The following is a 17,857-nucleotide window of genomic DNA, read 5'->3' as shown; positions in this document are numbered from 1 at the left end:
CTTTAATAAAAATGTAAAATAATATTTTAAAATATACTTCAATAATACTTTACTTAAAAATAAATAACTTGGAGTTCCCCTTGTAGCTTAGCAGGTTAAGGACCTGACATTGTCTCTGTGAGGATGCAGGTTCGATCCCTGGCCTCACTCAGTGAGTTAAGGATCTGGCATTGCTGCAAGCTGCAGCATAGGTCACAGATACATCTCAGATCTGGTGTTGCTGTGGCTGTGGCATAGGCGCTCAGCTGCAGCTTCCTTTTGACCCCAGCCCTGAGAACTTCCATATGCCACAGGTGCAGCCACAAAAAGAAACATAAATAAATAAAACAACCTGATATATTAAGGTGTGGTGTCTTTAAATGATGAACAATAACCTTTAGCGTGAAGTGTATTCATACTTTATTTCATGATTAAATCTCTGTCTTATAATAGGAAAAAAGAACTTTTTTTAATATGAGATAATTAGAAGATATTAGAACTTTTTTTTTAAGATGAGATAATTAGAAGATATGACTTTTAAAGATTTATAGACCAATATAAGTTACAGCTTAGTCAATGGTACTTCTCAAATAGGTCTAAGATATACTTCCGGATCCTGTCATAATCAAACTTTCTCATGCAGCAAGACATGCCAAAACATTTCCAGAGCTGTGAGCAAATGAAAGCAAGCAAAATGCTATTGAGCTGGTGAGGCTGAACTACCCCTATTCATTTCATGTCCAGAACTATTAGAGGGTTCAACTAACTGCAATTATTGAAATATACCAGGGAGACCTGGTCTATGAAATGGTGAGAAAGATTTTTGTTTTAGTGCCAGAGTTGAAACAGACCTGAGTGGTACTTAAAATTTCAATTTCGTGAGCAAAGGGGCTTCTTTACACTTGAGGAGAGGCTCTCACAGCTCCAAGTGGGAACAAGTTCAACAAATGGGATCTACGAGCCATATGTTGGCTGCCTCTACTCATCATGAAACAGAGCGCGTGCTTCAGCAACTTAAAAAGAAAAACAAAATAAACAACAAGCCTATACCCACAGATCTGGCTCTCACGCTTACAGACGGAGCTGCACGGAGCCTCCTGTGTCTATTAATCCTCTTTTCCTCCACAGATGCAACAATCCTGCAGTGTAAGAGGCCCCAGCATCTGCAGCAGCACAGAAGAGCCATCTAAAATCATGGGGGTTGGAATTCCCATTGTGGCTCAGTGGGTTAACAACATAGGGCCTGTGAGCATGTGGGTTCGATCCCTGGCCTTGATCAGTGGGTTAAGGATCAGGCATTGCCGTGAGCTGCAGTGGAGGTCACAGAGGCGGCTCAGATCCTGCATGGCTGTGGCTGGGGTGTAGGCCTCCGGCTATAGCTCCAAATCAACCCCTAGCCTGGGAACTTCCATATTCCTCAAGTGTAGCCCTAAAAAAAAAAAAGGGAAAATAAATAAATAAATAAAATCACGATAGTTGCGTGTAGGGACCCGAGAACTCCTCTGGGTCTGCTCATTCCCTAACCTGGAAGGAGCCCCATCCCAGAGAACCAGAGGCAGCCTCTGTGCTGTGTTTCTAGAAGCGTTGGCATGTCTTAGAGGCCTGCAGGCAAGCTTCAAATACCACCACTACGGAGGATGCCCTTCAGACGAGACCACTACCTCCTATTAAAAGGTGGCATAAACACACACACACACACCCAAATGCATGCATGAGCCTGCATCACCCTGGGACCAGGGAATATGAACATATCGAGCCAACACCCCAGGCCTGACCCTGGCAAGGTTTGACCATCATAGGGCCTGCCCTGGAGCCTGCCTCAGACAGAGGGCCTGAGTCACCCCAAATCTCTCTATAAGGCATGTGTCAGGGTCAGCTCAGGCTGCTGTAACAAAATACTATAGACTTGGTAGCCTAAACGATAGACATTCATCTGTCGCAGTTCTGGAGTCTGGGAAGTTCAAGATCCAGATGCTGGCAGATTTGGTTCCTAGCAAGAGCTTTCCTGCTGCCTTGCAGACAGCCACCTTCTCACTGTGTCCTCACGTGGCAGAAAGAAAAAGAGACAGAGAGCTCTGGTGCCTCTTCCTCTTCTTATAAGGGCACAAATGTCATAATGGGGGCCCCACCCCCATGACCTTATCTAAAGCTAAGGACAGGCAGTCCTCAGAGATATTGTGGATTTACTTCCAGACCACTGCAATAAAGCTAATGTTGTAATACAGCAAGTCATACGAATTTTTTGATTTCCCAGTTCATATAAAAGTTATACTACACAATTCTATTAAGTGTATAATAATTGTGTCTGGGAAAAAAACACTGAAGGAGTTCCCATGTGGCTCAGTGGGTTAAAGACCCAACGTTGTCTCCAAGAGGATGTGGGTTCAATCCCTGGCCTCACTCCGTGAATTAAGGATCTGGTGTTGCTGCAAGCTGCAGTGTAGGTCAGAGATGAGGCTCAGATCTGGTGTTGCTGTGGCTGTGGCATAGGCCCCAGGTGCAGCTTCGATTCAACCCCTGGCCCAGGAACTTCTATATGCCACAGGTGCAGCTGTAAGAAAAAAAAAAATCACTGTACATACCTTTACTAAAGAACATTTTATTGCTAAAAAATGTTAACTATCATCTGAGGCTTTATTGAGTTATAATAGTAATGAGAAAGATCACTGATGGCAGGTCACCATAATAATAATAACAACAATCACATAATAATAACATAATAATAATAACAACAATAATAATGAAAAAGTTTAAAATGTGAGAATTACCTAAATGTGACACACAGAAGTGAGCAGGGAGTTCCCATCTTGGCTCAGTGGAAATGAATCTGATCAGTATCCATGAGGACAAAGGTTCGATCCCTGGCTTCACTCAGTGGGTTAAGGATCTGGCATTCCCTTGAACTGTGGTGCAGGTCGCAGACACGGCTCAAATCTGGTATTGCTGTGGCTGTGGTGTAACCTGCAGCTGCAGCTCCAATTCGACCCCTAGCCTGGGAACTTCCATATGTCGCAGGTGTGGCCATAAAAGATTAAAAAAAAGAAGAAGAAGAAGAAAGAAAGAAAAAAGAAGTGAGCAGATGATGTTGGAAAAACGATGCCAACAGACGTGCTCCACACAGGGTGTCTCAAACCTTCAATCCGTAAAAAATGCAATGTCTGGAATAAAGTGAAACACAATAAAAGCAAGGACTTCCTATATCTCCCAAAGGCCCCACCTCCAAATACCGTCACATTCAGGGTTAGACTTCAACTCGAGAATTTCAGAAGATACAAATCTACAATCCATAATGGCATGAGCTCTAAGAAACATGACAAGAATGTGTCAGTTCATGGTGGACCCGATCACTGAAAGGTCATGAGGCAAAATCAGGCCTGGAAAAGCTGAATCAGAAACAAGCTGCCATTAGGGCAAGGAAGCAAAGTCCATGCGAAGAGATTGGAAATCATTTTTGCAGTGAGGCAGGAAAAGGCAGCCCTGGTGTCTGGGCAAGGTATGTGTATGGCAGAGCACAAGACTGGATTTCCACACCTCGGGGCCTCCCCAAGTCAGGAATCTCCTTCTAGCTCCAGGACCAGCCCTCTTAGGCTCTCATTCCAGGATGCTATGACTTACTTTTACCGTATACGCCTATCTCAAGCTGCCATTCTTTACCTAAGTTTGTCTTTGCTGAAATTCATAGGAACGGCCACTGGGATCAAGTACCATCTCAAAGGCTGAGCGAGCTGAGAGCCAGTCTTTATGGAAAGCCAGTCCTAAGCAAGACGTAATTGAAATGTCAGTTAAGATGAGGTCAGGTTGGAGTAGAGTGGGCTTTGAACCCACGTGATAAGAAGAGGAGAAAAGAGCTGCAAATACAGACACACGTGCAGAAGGCCATTTGAGGATGGAGGCAGACTGGAATCCTGAAGCCCAGGGACGCCAAAGGTTACCAGCCACGCCGGAGGCTGAGAGAAAGGAATGGAACAGGCTCTTCGCTAGCTCCTTCACAGAGAGGGTGGCCCTGCCTTGATTTCAGACTTCTGGCCTGAAAGAATACATTTCTGTCATTTTAAGTGTCCCAGGGTTTGATCATTTGTTACAACAGTCCTAGGAAATTAACACCGGTGTTCTAAGAAAAGTCCCAGACTTCTGAGTTTTGCCCCCAAAGGGCGGGTGTGAACAGCCACTAGAGCAAGAGGCTTTGCATCGAGGGGCACTGGCAAGATGCTGCCTCCCGGGGTGGGGCGAGGAAGAGGAGGTGGGGGTGCAAAGCGGGCTCCAGAGGACAGGGAGGCCCTTCACTTCCAGGCACTCGTAGGAACCATGAGAATGTCCAGTGAGTAAATGCTGGCCACAAGCCAAGAGGGAGAAGGAGGAGGAGATGGAGGACGAGGAGGGTGAGGAAGAGAAGAAAAGAACGGAGGCGGGAGGGGAAGAGGGAGGAGGAGAGAGGAAGAGGCCTTTGCCGTGTAAGGTAGCACAGGCACAGGTGTCTGGGATCAGAACCTGCATATCTTTAGGGAGCCGTGATTCGGCAGACCTGAATCTTCATTCTGTTCCGGTCTTTCATTCTGTTCCTGTTTACACAAACCCAGATACATCTTTCTCTACTGCAACTCAAAGAAGAATTGAATTCAGTTGAATTGCCTTTCAGTTGGAGAGGGCATAAGGTAGAACTTTCCACGTGTATTCTATTCTTCTCCCTTTAACCACCTATACAATACCCTGGAAGAAGAAACCATTCCCCAGTAACCTCAGCAATCAAACAACCTCAATCCCCAACTGTAACAAACAGCCTAGCACGTTTACCTTGCTTCATTTTTCACACCGGGGCCTGCAGAATGCTGTCATCCATACAAGAGTCAACTGGCAGTTTGCACAACAGGGTTGAATCACAAAACAACGGGTCAATTCAGAGGCGAGGGGAAAAAAAAAAATCTGTCAAATTGGTTGTTTGACTTTCACGTAAGCAAAACAACCCTTTGATTGATGGACTCTTTCATTTTTCATAGTTATTTTAGCACCTTATAACTACAAGATAAGTGTGCCATTTATATAACTGTACAGTAGTCTATTTACAGGGTTATCAAATGTTTTAATTCATCTATGAAATCGACATGGACCACTCCCTACGCTTCTATTTGCCTACGGCACACCCAACCCTCACCAAGCCCCATTTACCACTTCCATTTTTCCTTTTAGCCCAAAGCAGAGTTCTCCATTCAATCGGGTCATTAATTCTTTTTTATTTTTTTGCTCAAAAAAACACTGAACTGAGTCCAAAGGCAAAAACTGTAGTGGTGTGCACATGAGGACGACTGAGCCTTTTTTAGCAAGAAAATCTAACGGGCTCCTTCCAGTCTGGAGGAGTTCGGTCTGGGGAGGCCTTCCCCAGTTCAGGGAGGAGTCACTGGGGTGGCTCATTCTCCATGTTCTTAGGCCAGCCTGAGATGAGTGGGCACCATTTATCCAGGGAAAAGCAGTACTAGTTCTTACTTGGTTTGCACAAATGGCATGTCACAGTTTGCAAATGGGGCAATTTGCAAAAATTGTCCCAGGTGTCCCCAGGGCAGGAAGTGTGGCTGTACAACCTCTGAAGACCTGGGCCCATGAACCCATTTTTGCTGTAGTAGTTTCAAGCTTGAAAAGGTATACCTCTGAGATAAGGGAAGAAAACTCTAGCTACAGCCTGAGAAAAAAGCCCAAAGAAGCAACCAGAAATATGCTTCTATGTGAGACACATGAAGAGGTACTAGGGGACAAAAACTCAGGACATTCGATTGTCCATCCTAACACGACCCCAGTGGTTTGGGCCCAATTCATGGAATCAAATGTCCAAGAGGAATTCACTCAAACATAGTGATATTCAAAGGACAATCAGTTACTGTATCTACACTGTACCCACTAACATAGGTGTGTGTGTGTGTGTATGTGTGACAATTCTGTATCTCATTATCCCTCTCATTTTGTTTTTAAAAAATATTGGTTGACTTTTGAAATAATAAAAAAACATTTTGGTGTATCTATGAAAGTGGCTCTAATGTTCAGTTACCACCTTGTGTCCTTGTCACATACGACAAAGAAAGACATACAAAAAACGGCCCTACCACCCCAAGAAGCCCATGACTTGCTTTGGTTGTCGTTCAGGCAAACAAAATATGAGATACAGCATTCTGGAAAGAGTTTCTTTGATTATTTCATTAGATTATTACACTACTGTACGTCCAGCACTGTGTGTCAGAGGCTTCTGGTCCTAGATCGCTTACTGACCACTGGCTGTTATATTTTGGGCCCTTGTCTTCATTTCTTTCTTCCTCGTCTCTAAAGTAAAGGGTTTGGACTAGACGATTGCTTGTAAGTTCACAGAGTTTATGGTTCTCTTTTCCGCCCAGAAAACAGCCTTTCTGAGGTTCCATTTTGCTGAGAATTCATCGAATAGGTTGGAAGGTGCTTAATGGAGGTCTGTTGGCAGGAGAGGAGCCCTAAGGTTTCAAAGGCAACACCACTGGGGAGAAATGGGGCATTTGGACTGAAAACCCGGGCTCACCTCTAGCACCCGTGGATGGGGAGAAGATGGTGGAAGGGACAGGGAGGGCAGAGCCCACAGAGCCCTCCTGACATAGCCCTTCTCGCACAGAGACTGGGCTCTGGGATCATCTGGTTGAACTCACGAGTGTAAACTTAAGAAAAAAATGGTGCCATCAAGATCGGGCAGATCTAACCAGGGAAAGACATCCTTAAAACACTAGACAAGGACAAGTCCATTTTCAGTGGTGACACCGCTGTAGGACTGAAAATGAATCAAGGCAGCCAAAATACTGGGGCCCACAAGCAGACTAAACAGACTTCCGAGTTCTTTACCTGCTGACATGTGGGGGAAAGACTGACCTTTTGAACAGACAAGCTCCAGGATGCTTAAGTAAAAGTTGCAGTGCCAGTAGATGGGATCAAGGACAAGAAATAGGAACTCCCTGCTAAATGAAGGAGGTGGCGGCTCCAGCACATCACTGGAGAAATTAAAGCGAAGACGTGGGACTATATTTGTACCTCAAAACGGTGATGTGGGTAATTCACATTGGCTTGTGAATACCCAAAGCTGAACCACATACTCAGGCAAGTATCAGGATGGTTGCTGCTGCTACCAGAACGGGTAGCAGGGGCCAGGAAAGAGGGCGCTCTGTGTCAGGAAGGAAATCAGAGTGGAGGAGGTGAGGGCTGCGGAGAGGAGATGAGGCTGGAAACAACTGATCACCTTCCAGGCTCGAGGATATGCAGCATCCTCCCTTTCCTTCCATGAAGAGCCCCTGAAAGGGCTGTTGAGCCAGAGCTATGGATTCTAACTAGGGACCATTAATGCAGCTATTCTCTCATGAGGAATTTGCATTTCTAAATGTAAACAGATATTCATCTCAAAATCTCCACACTGGAAAAGTCTCCCAAGAGCATTTCTTTCTGGTCCTCAATTTACGAAAGGACTGTAATATCAAATTTATTTTGAATAAAAGGGCAGGAATACAACTGGTTAAAGGTCAGCTACAGTACATTCTTCAAAAACAGAGACGAGAATTCCACACTAAATGTCAAAACTTTTGATAGAAACAATCTTGAATAATAAAACTAAAACTTATAAAAGAGACATTTACATTTCGCAAAAATTTAGAATAAGAGGCAAGTATGCCTTAATTAAAAAAAAAAAAAAAAAAGGTAAATTGCCTGAGGTTTTTCCTGAAGGGGAGATTAGTGTTTTCCAAACAAATTGCATGATAAACATAGTGCACTTGACACTTATGTTTGGCTTTTTCCGTATGGCCATAAAGAAAGTAATTTAAAAACATTATCAAGGCCATCATTAATTTCCCCAGTGCTTTTCCCCTAATCTTTTGATAATCAAATCAGCCTCTCCCTAAAAATATATTTTGACTTACATTAGATTTCCCTCCTTCAATTTTTTAGCAGGCTAACTCTGCCAGACTCTCATGGTTTAAAACTTCATGATTCCAGCAATTTTCCAACACTACTTTATGAGTTCCCGAATCTTTTATAAATACTTTATTGTAGCATGTTGACCTCTACACATCAACAGGAGACAGGCCATGAAAGGCCTTGACCTGATAAGCTGAGAAATACTGTAATGTTAAGCTGGGATGGTTGTTGGTCTGAGGACTAATTTCCCAAGCTGTCAGATCACTAGGGAAGACCTTCAAGCCTTGATGGGTTGTGCTTGCCCCAGAGTGGCTTCCCTTTGCATCCTCATAACTACGTGGACCCCTCTAATGAAGAGGGGAGAACAGAGACCCTGTATAGTTTGAAACACACTTTTTCAAGACATCAAGTTTCTCGTCCAACTCAAAAGCCAATGTAACCCCTAATACATGCAAACTGAAGGAGGACCATCTGTTTGCAACTATACTCACTTTCGTTTGTGAATGATTTTTATGAAAAATGCATCCTGGGTTGTGAATATACCAGGAACATATCTTCCCTTCCAGACTAAAGGCAACGGCCAGTGTGGCAGCTTGCTGGATACCAAGAATCATTCACTCCAATGCAAAATGATGCAGGGCACTGGATTATAAAATCCCTTCCAGCACTAAAGGGTCACAGCGAGGTGATCCTTCATCAGTTGAAGACACCTCCCTGAGCAGGAAGCCGGGAGCATTAGCAGAAACACTGACAGACCCTTCTGGTCAGAAGTGACTTATACTAACCTGATAAGAACAGATACTACACTAAAAAAAGAAAGAAAAAAAAAGACAACCTACAGAAAGGGAGAAAATAGTTTCAAACAATGCAACTGACAAGGGCTTAATCTCTAAAATATACAAACAATTTATACAACTCAACAGCAAAAAAAAAAAAAAACAAACCAACAACCCAATTGAAAAATGGGCAAAAGACCTGAATAGACATTTCTCCAAAGAGGATATACGGATGGCCAACAAGCACATGAAAAAACGCTCAACATCCCTGATTATTAGAGAAATGCAAGTCAAAACTACTGTGAGGTACCACCTCACCTGGGTCAGAATGGCCATCATTAACAAGTCAACAAATAACAAGTGCTGGAGTGGGTGGGGAGAAAAGGGAACCCTCCTACTCTGTTGGTGGGAATGTAAACTGGTACAGCCACTATGGAAAACAGTATGGAGGTACCTCAGAAAATTAAAGATAGAACTACCATATGAGCCAGCAATCCCACTCTTGGTCATACATCTGGAAAAAAATTTTCCTTGAAAAAATACATGCACCCATATATTCATTGCAGCCCTATTCACAATAGCCAAGACATGGAAACAACCTAAATGTCCATCAACAGATGAATGGATTGAGAAAATGTAGTATATATACACAATGGAATACCACTCAGCCATAAAAAAGAAAAACACAATGCCATTCGCAGCCACATGGATGGAACTAGAGACGCTCATACTAAGCGAAGTAAGTCAGAAAGAGAAAGACAAATATGATATCACTTATATCTGGAATCTAATTTACAGCACAAATGAACCTTTCCACAGAAAAGAAATGCATGGACTTGGAGAACAGACTTGTGGTTGCCAAGGAGAAGGGGAAGGGAGTGGAATGGACTGGGAGCTTGGGATTAATAGATGCAAACTATTGCATTTAAAGTGGATAAGCAATGAGATCCTGCTGTGTAGCACAGGGAACTATGGAACATGACGGAGGATAATGTAAGAAAAAGAGTGTGTGTGTGTGTGTGTGTGTGTGAGTGTCTGTGTGTGTGTGACTGGGTCACATGGCTGTACAGCAGAAAATTGACAGAACAGTGTAAACCAACTATAATGGAAAAAATAAAAATCATTAAAAAAAAAGAAGTGACTTATAAACTCAGATGACACCTGGATATTTATCTCTATTTAGTCTCACTGCTCGATTTTTTTTTAGAAACACCAGAGTATATTTTTAGGCCCTGGTTCATGGGCAGTTACTCATGGTTGGGGCGCAGTGTACTATGCTCCTGTGGTGGAGACTATTCATGTGTATAAGTCACTAAAGCAAGCCAACCAGGTACGCAGAAGGAGAAAAGACAAAACAGGAACAGAAATACCAGCTTCCTCAATTGGTTTCTAGCGTATGTTGTTTTATTTCTACCTATGACCAAAGGCTAGCCCATTTTCTGTTCTGTGAGCTTTGGACTTACGACTGTAATAATTAAGTAAAGTGTTTTTTCTATGTTGATGCTGATGCTACTATTATTTCTAACAAGGTACTGAATGTACTGTATCTGAGGATACTGGTAACTGCTGAATTAATATCCAGTCATAAACAACTAGAAAACAGGACCAAAATATAGGACCAGCTATTTTCAGACGTTGTAGGACAAACAGTGGAGGATTGTTCTTCCTAGGAGAGAAAAACAAATGAGGAGGGCCCCACCATTGACCAGCCTGCCTGCTTGGAAGAAATTCCAAAGGTCAGTGCAAGGAGGTGAAAGGCAGACAGACCCCAGCTAACTTGCTGGGTTAAGGAGACAAAAATGTGGATTTGGGGAGTCCAAGGCAACTCTGTGGGATAGAAAATACAAAAAGTGGCACCAGCATCCTCTGGAGTGTTTAACTGAAGACGAGGCTGTGCCTGCGTAGGGTGAAAATACACAAGGTCAGGCAAGAACGACTTCCGGGGTAAGAACAATCACCAGAGAAGCAAACACTGTGTTCATACCAGGGTTAGTAATATTTCAGGTTCTCATGAGGTTCACTGAATATGCAGGACATTTAGTAGTTATTCCAGCAGGGCCATGCCTTAGAATTAGGTCTGGAGTAAAGGCTAATTTTGCCCTCAACCAAAAGAGTTTAAAAATAAAATGCAAAGGGGGAGTTCCCACTGTGGCTCAGCGGAGATGAATCCAACTAGTATCCATGAGGATGCAGGTTCGATCCCTGGCCCCACTCAGTGGGTTAAGGATCCGGCGTTGCCATGAGCTGTTGTGTAGGTCGAAGACTCACCTCAGATCCCACGTGGCTATGGCTGTAGGCCGACAGCTGCAGCTCTGATTCGACCCCTGAGAACTTCCATGTGCCACACCTGCAGCCCTAACAAAACAAAAAAATAAAAAGAAATTTAAAAATAAGGAGGGCGTGGGATGGGCTGGGATTCTGGGGTTAGTAGATGCAAACTATTTCATCTGGAGTAGTTAAGCAATGAGGTCTGCTGAATAATCCAGGGAACTATAGCTAGTCACTTGCCATGGCGTGTAATGGAAGATAATATGAGAAAAAAAATGCATACGCATGTGTGTGTGTGTGTGAGAGAGAGACTGGGTCACTTTGCTATACAGCAGAAATTGACAGAACACTGCAAATCAACTATAATAGGAAAATAAAAATCTTACAAATAAAAATAAAACGCAAAGGGATTAAAGTAAACTGCAAGTAACTTTTATTTGCCTGCCATAAAAAAGTCCAAAACTCTACAAAGGAAGGCAAAAAAGTCCAACCATTTATGATGTAAATTTCATGATGCCTAGTACTTCGTCAAAAGTTACCAGACATGAAAAAGAGAAGGAAAATATAATTCGTAATCAAGAAAAACAATTAATCTATAGAAAGAGATCTAGAACTGACAGAAATGGAATTAGTAGTCAAGAACTTTTAAACTACTAATGTGAACATTATAATTATGGTCAGAATGTAAGGAAAACATGAACACAATGAAGTGATAAATAGAGGATGTGAAAAAGACAGAAATGGAAATTCTAGAAATGAACACTATTATATCCGAAATGAAAAAATATACTGGTTGGGAGGAAAAAGCACATAATACAGAAGGAAAATTTGGTAAACTTGCACATAGCAATAGAAATGTTCTAAAATGAAGAACAAGAAATGGCAAAGATGATGTTAAAAATAAAACAACTCTTCATCATCTTAAATCTTTTTAGAAAATAAGTCTTCAAAATAAAATACTGACAATATACTATCAGGAATCGCAATGCCAGAGTTGTGGAGCTAAATTAGCCCAGACCAAAAGTGGCTGTGGATCCACCATGATGAGGTTGCAAGAAAGTCCTTTTTTTTTTGCCTTTTCTAGGGCCACTCACGCGGCATGTGGAGGTTCCCAGGCTAGGGGTCTAATCTGAGCTGTACGCCAGAGCCACAGCAATGTGGGATCCGAGCCACATCTTCGAGCTACACCACAGCTCACGGCAATGCCGGATCCTTAACCCACTGAGCAAGGCCAGGAATCGAACCCTCAACCTCATGGTTCCCAGTCAGATTCGTTAACCACGGTGCCACAATGGGAACACCAAGAAAGTCTTGACAACACTGATCCCAAGTAACTTCAGTGCTTGCCAGGAGAAAAACCAACGCTCTTTAAAGAAATGCAGCAGGAAGACAGAATATTTACACATTCATTGTAGTGGTGATTACACAGGTGTATACATGTGTCAAAACTCACCCAACCCTACCCTTAAAATGGATGGATGCGTTTTATTTCATGTAAATTACACCCAAATAAGATTAGAGAGAAAAGCAAAGACATGGCTATATTTAAGTCTTCCTTTGAATGTGTGTTGAGGGGATGTAGGATTTTTTTTTTTTCAGCAGGTCTAAACTGGTCAAGGCATTTAAAAATTCTATCCAATACTGTTTGGACCTAAGACCCACTGTTTTGTTCTTGGTAAGTCTCCCTGTTCTGAACATAAATATTATTTAGTGCTCCAAGGAGCAAAATAAGTTCAAAATAAGTGTTACCTGTTTTTTTTTAAAGAAAAACTTCATTATCTAGGTGATCCTCATAATGAGACACCTTACAAGTTTTTAAAGGTAAATTTAAATAGCAAGTCTTTTAAAAGTAAAGGGAGAGGAAGGTACCAAGGTATTTTGGGGCTTCATGCCTTATTAGTATTGTCAGTGTCCTTGAGGTGTAGTCATTTAGGGATCAAAATTACTAAAATAACAGCAGGTTCCTAAAATAAAAGTTGTGGGGCTCCACCCAACTCTCCCTTTCAGGCCGAGGTACTCCGTCCTCCGGTGGCTTTGGAGTGTTGATGTGTGATGGCTTCTGGAATTGCCCTCTGCTGAAGGGACTGCCCAGTCTGAGCTTACAACCCCCACCTCAATGGCAGCCCACATCCAAAGAGCGGTCAATGTGGGGGTTCAATGGCCTGGCCCCTTGTGGTTTTATCGCCATTCAGGACATGGACGGCGATCCTAGCCCTAGAGCTGAGGTCTCTGCTGCAGGTGCACAGTGGTTCGATTTCTCCCTCTCCCAATCCTGCCTCCCTCACCTCCACCCCCCCCCGCCAGCCGGATGTTTTCAATATATTTCTGGTACACGGATCTCCACCTTCCAGACTGTTCCCTGGGGAACATGGCCTATGACAATCAGGAAACATGAAGGGACTCACCTGTGTCCGGTGTGATCTCTCTGTGCCCAAGTGGAAAAGAAATATCCACAATCACTAGCATTCTTGATTTTCATGATTAACCGGTCGTAAAATGTAATGACAAAAATCCCAATCACAATAACAAAAAACACATAGAAAGAATCACTAGGAATAAAGCTAATAAGACAACGGTAGGCCATAATATTCGTAAAGCGCTACTAAACGTCATTTTGAAAGATGTGAACAAATGGGTGAAAGTGTATTGTTCTTAAGGACACTCAGTCCTGATAAAGAGGGTGAAGCTCTGTAAATCGATGTATAAATTCAATGTGGTCCAAATCTGAGCTTTGATAAAAAATAATACAAAGTTTGTGCAGAAGACTAAACATAGACAAAAGGGCTGGCGGAGAGATTTAAAGAGCAGGAGTGGGAGAACTGGAGAAAGTGAGCCTTCTGCTGTCAAATATTACAGCATAAAGCTGCACTCACTTCCGGCAGGATTCTTCTCCCTCCGGGACCCCTGCCCTGAGGCGGACTCCCTCCGCAGGGCAACGCCTCCTTTCTTTCTAACCCTAAAGCAGTTGCCTGTTTGTTCCCCCTCTCCCGTTCTGCTGTAATCTCTTAAGGGAACTATCTATGCTTTTCAAGGTATGTCTTGAGCACCCAGCCCAGTGCCTTCACAAAGTGATGAATGAATTCACGAATGACCAAGTAAAGGGACAACAGAGCCAAGTACAAAAATGGCTGCCGCGGTGCTCAGTTCATTCCTTCTGAGACATCTAGGAGCCGCTGTCATTATAATCTAAGCTGATCCTAATGCCATTGAATAGTAAATACTTATTTCCTGCAGATATGCCCATTTGCCCTGTGTCTAAATTTACATTTAAAATAATGCATAGGAGTTCCCGCCGTGGCACAGTGGAAATGAATCTGACTAGGAACCATAAGGGCGTGGGTTCGGTCCCTGCCCTGGCTCAGTGGGTTAAGGATCCAGTGTTGCCCTGAACTGTGGTGTTGGTCGCAGATGCAGTTTGGATCCTGTGTTGCTGTGGCTGTGATGTAGGCTGGCAGCTGCAGTTCCAATTAGACCCCTAGCCTGGGAACCTCCATATACCTCGGGTACAGCCCCCAAAAGACAAATAGAATAAAATGAAATGAAATGAAATGAAACGAAACAAAACAAAATAAAACAAAACAAAACAAAATAAAATAATGCATAGGAGTTACCACTGTGACTCAGTGGGTTAAGAACCCAATTAGTGTCCATGAGGATGCAGGTTCGACCCCTGGCCTTGCTCTGTGGGTTAAGGATCCGGCATTGCCACAAGCTGCATCATAGTTTGCAGATATGGCTTGGATCCCAAGTTGCTGTGACTGTGTATAGACTTCATCTGTAGCTCCAATTCAACCCCTAGCCAAGGAACTTTCATATGCCACAGGTGCTGCCCTAAAAAGAAAAAAGAAAAAAAGCATGCATATATTGTACAGCAGAGGGAATATAGCCAATTTTCATAATAACTATAAATGGGGTATAATCTATAAAAATTTTGAATCACCATGTTGCACACTTGAAACTAACATAATATTGTAAAGCAACTATACCTCAACTTAAAATGTATTCATTTTAAACTGTTTTAAAATTTAAAATAAAATAATGCATGCATTTTTTAGACATGTCCATGTTTGCACAATTAAACTGCATGGCAGATTATGTTCCTAAGACCACCCAGTAATGGAGACCTGTTAAGGCCAATGTCTTACCCGCCTTTATGAGAAGAGACGCTTCCCGATGCTCAAGTTGAGAAACGAAAGCCAATGTCATGAGACCTAGTTTTCCCTCAGGAAAGTTAAGGAAGGGCACGGCTTTTTCACTGGGACGTGGTGACAGTGCCTAACTACGTCAAATCTTACCCACACAAGCAGTAACCCCCCTCACCCATCAAGCTGCTGCCTGCCACGTTTTCAGCCCTTCCGCACCTTAAGAGGTTTCATTTCAGGATGGAGATGATAAAGGGCCCAAATAGTATCATCCAAGTCCCAAGGAATTTTAACAACTCCCTTTGCAAAGCAGGAAAGAGAATACATGGCCTTACTGTAAACCTCCCGGAGAGCCGCACAGTAATCTGACTCCTTGTGCTCGTTACCAGAGAGCAAGGTTCGTCCGAATGATGAAAGGTTAAACTTCGTCTCGGTGTCACACACACCCCAAAACATTTCATTTCGAGTTTTGTGATTCGGCCCCAGTCTACCAACTGATGACTGGGGAGATTTTAAATTTCAGCTCATCTTAGTCCATAACCAGGAGTGGCAGGGGCAGAATGCCAGCTGGGTGACTGATTTTATGAAAGCAGAATGAATGCACAGGCTCTAAGACTACTCAGAGATGCAGTGGAGATTTTTTTTTTAAAGATATGTAAATCTGATGAAAGAGAATTTAGTTTAAGCAAATTGTACTTTAGGGCGCCCCTGAAAACATAGTAAAAATTCCTCCCAGGAGTTCCCCTTTGTGGCTCAGCAGGTTATGAACCTCACTAGTATCCAGGAGCAGGAGGTTCCATCCCTGACCCTTCTCAGTGGGTTAAGGATGGGGTGTTGCCATGAGCTACGGTGTTGGTTACAGACGTGGCTTAGATCTGGCATAGTGGCGGCTGTGGGGTAGGCCGGCAACTGTAGCTCCGATTTGACACCTAGCCTAGAAACTTCCACATGCTTCAGGTGGGGCCCTAAAAAAAAAATCCTCCCAAGTTAGAAGTGTACACATTTGGGCCTCTCACCGTCTAGCTTTCACATCCTTACAACTTCAGGGCTTGGAGCTCTCCTACAGGTGAGCCAGGCTGCAGATTTGATCTGAATGCTGTCAGGAGGATTCAGTCCTAATCCTAAAATTTGGAGGTGCAAACCCCAAGGTCTGAATCTTCTAAGGAAAAAACAGCTTTGTTGGTGTTTATGTATTTTCTTTGTTGCTTTTGGCCCCAATTGCCTCATAGAAGGGCTTGAAGAACTTGCATAAAACATGCACGAAAAACATGCATAACATGCATAAAAGACCTTAAAAAACATGCATAGTGAAGAACATTGGTATAATTTAAACAAGGTTGATGCCTTTTTTATCTTCGTAGCAACTCTGGAAGATACGTATTGTTATCAGTGTAACAAGCACAAAGTTTCAAAAAGAAAACACCTAAGAAAAAGAGGTGGCTGACCCACCCTGGAGAAGGAAAAGTTAAAAGTTATCTGATTGGCCTGGGATAGAAGAAGACATCTCATTTCCCAGAAATCTCTTTGAGTTGGAGATGCCTGGAAATAGCTGTTTCTGGGGAAAGCCATAGGCTGAATCAAAAGTCAATCCTGGCAATTACACGTTGAGAGCTGACCTAGCTATTCTAGGTGCCACCTTGCAGTTGGCCAGTTGTGTCGCTGACAGCTCAGTGCCTATCAGGGAAAAGATACACTCTTAGTGGGCACATCTTATACCTACATTGGTCCAAATTAAGTGCAATCCTGGAGCACAGCCAGCCTACCCCACTGAGGCAAGGCTCCATGGAGCATCAGCTCAGAAGAGGTAGGATGAGGGAGGAAGAATAGTTAAAATAGCTGCACTGTGAATTTTCAAGCATCACTGACACTAAAAAGACACATGCAGTCCCAGCGTCCCATGGTATCTCGTGGAAACAAAGGCAGTCGCCTGACTCAGAAGGGCTGACAGTGATCTGAATTTAAGGCTCATTTTTTCTACTTCTTATGGCTGCACCCACGGCATATGGAAGTTCCCAGCTAGGGGTTGAATTGGAGCCACAGCTGCTGGCCTACGCCACAGCCACAGCAACGTGGGATCTGAGCCCAGTCTGCAACCTACACCACAGCTCACGGCAACCCCAGATCCTTAACACACTGAGCAAGGCTGGGAATTGAACCCACATCCTCATGGACACTAGTTGAGGTCTTAACATACTGAGCCACAACAGGAACTCCAGCTTAAGGTTTATTTTGAGCAGAAGCCATATGGGCTTCAATGCAATGGTGTTAAATCATGAACACAGAAGAGTCCTGGCTAACAGAATGGCATCAGTCAAAAAGGCAGTTTTCATGCTTCCAGTGTGACAGCAACAAATATTCATAGTCTGCCTACCCCTCTCAGCCCCAAACAAGACATAGGACAAGTTCCAAGAGAGTCCCGTTCGGGAGAAACGATGCCCAGCAAGAGCAACACTCATCAAACCAGGAGAACATGTACCACAGTCAGAAGGTCGGGGTGGGAGGCCCAAGTGCTAAGAGGCGCGACCGTCCTGAGGACGCGAAAGGGACAAGCTGTTGAACACCAAATGGCAGCTTGGAGACTTCTTTTTCCATCAAATCATCAAAAGTTCATCAATGAAGTAGATTATAGGGTTAAATCGGAAATCCCTCAGGTTCCAAATTCATTTAAATGGATTTCTATTTAGTAGCAAGCCTTACCTTTAGGGAGTTAATTACTCACTCATAGTAATAAGAAACAAACCAGACCAAGATGAGTGCTGAGTCCGCCTGGATTTCGAGAGGAGTTTG

The sequence above is a fragment of the Phacochoerus africanus genome, chromosome 2 (assembly GCF_016906955.1).
Source record: "Phacochoerus africanus isolate WHEZ1 chromosome 2, ROS_Pafr_v1, whole genome shotgun sequence".
NCBI lineage: Eukaryota > Metazoa > Chordata > Mammalia > Artiodactyla > Suidae > Phacochoerus > Phacochoerus africanus.
Note: the sequence above shows the minus strand (reverse complement) of the source record.